The sequence below is a fragment of the Strongylocentrotus purpuratus genome, unplaced genomic scaffold (genome assembly GCF_000002235.5).
Source record: "Strongylocentrotus purpuratus isolate Spur 01 unplaced genomic scaffold, Spur_5.0 spur5_scaffold_21, whole genome shotgun sequence".
Classification (NCBI taxonomy): Eukaryota; Metazoa; Echinodermata; class Echinoidea; order Camarodonta; family Strongylocentrotidae; genus Strongylocentrotus; species Strongylocentrotus purpuratus.
Window position 1 is genome coordinate 25,115,839 of NW_022145607.1, and position 1,447 is coordinate 25,117,285.

Here is a 1,447-nt window from a genome sequence, read left to right on the forward strand (position 1 = left end):
ATCACTTGTGGAGAAAATAATGTAAATGCTCTTAAGTGGGACTGTTTTGATGGCATTAGTTTTCCTCTTTTTGTTTGTAACACCAGCCATAGATGTGCTTGACCTTGGGTAGGCAGATACAAGAAAAATCTGCTGTATTTTTATCTATAATTGTGATAATCTTGATTTATTACAAATGTACTATCATGCATTATTCAATTCTCGCTACCCCAAATAGCGATTCTGCCGAGATCCGGGGAAAATCCTGAAAACGCGCATTGCATTATGGGATAGCTTTTCGACATTACAGCTTCCTGTGCAGGCGTTCGTGATCACAACCCTCTCTTTCACGGTAGAGTTTAACGGCCTTTTGTGCTAAAGTCACTAATTCTGCCCAAAGCTTTCCATTGCATATTATAATCTGTACAAATTACACTGATTGGCATCGATTTTAGCGTGCGTGAAAACTCTGCACAGCGAACACAGGCGCTAGCGCCAGCGGGATGGGACTCTATACCGGAAGTTGTAGTGACGACCCGAGAGAGTGAAAATTACCTCGTCTCGCGAATTTCGAGATTTTCGTACCTATTTAGGGTAGCGAGAATTGAGTTTATCTGACATCATTAAACCGATCTTGTACTATTATACCATCATTAAAACCAACTTGTCAAGTCTTTCTTTCCTTCAAAAATGTTTCAATGATTCATTTCTCAGCTGTTTTACATATTAGGAGGATATGTAGTACAAAGATGCTCGGTACATGCATCACATTTTTTCATATCATCATTCTAAAAAATAATATGGATTTTTTTTTTTTCTCCTGCAGACCCATATAAAATGTTTTTGACAAGTTTCGACAAGCTTCAAGCTTAAATTAGCCTGACACTGGGTGTTTTAAATTTTAAGTTTTACATCTTAAGAAAATGTAAAGGGGGGGTTATTAATTTTTGTTGCACAACATTTTCATCCGTATGATATCAATATGAAAGAGTGAAATATGTTGGCCATCCGTCATTATGACAGTGGTTTGATAAATGATGCAAAGTTATTTCCTCTGCTAAATTCTTATTATTTTCTGGGAATGAAACTGCTACCTTGATTTCCTGAAAGATGGGAGCACCAAAATGACTTCAAACGTTTTGTCTTCGATTGACATAAAAGATATTTAACATATATTCACAATTATGTCCCCTAGCTACCTTGCCATCTTGTAAAAACAGAAAATCACTCAAATTTAAACTGCTAACTAGATTGCCTAAAAGATACATGTCTACGTATAGGTGCATCAAATGGTGCATATTTTTTCCTTCAACTTTAGCTGATGACAAAAATGTGTGAAGTGATAAGCTGGCGATATGAAGGCCTATGTAAACCCTCCCCCTCCCCGTGGGACTCCCCCTCGAAGGTACATGTATGGCAATTATTTCGGATACCGGAACAGTACACACAAAACAAAACATATGCCGAT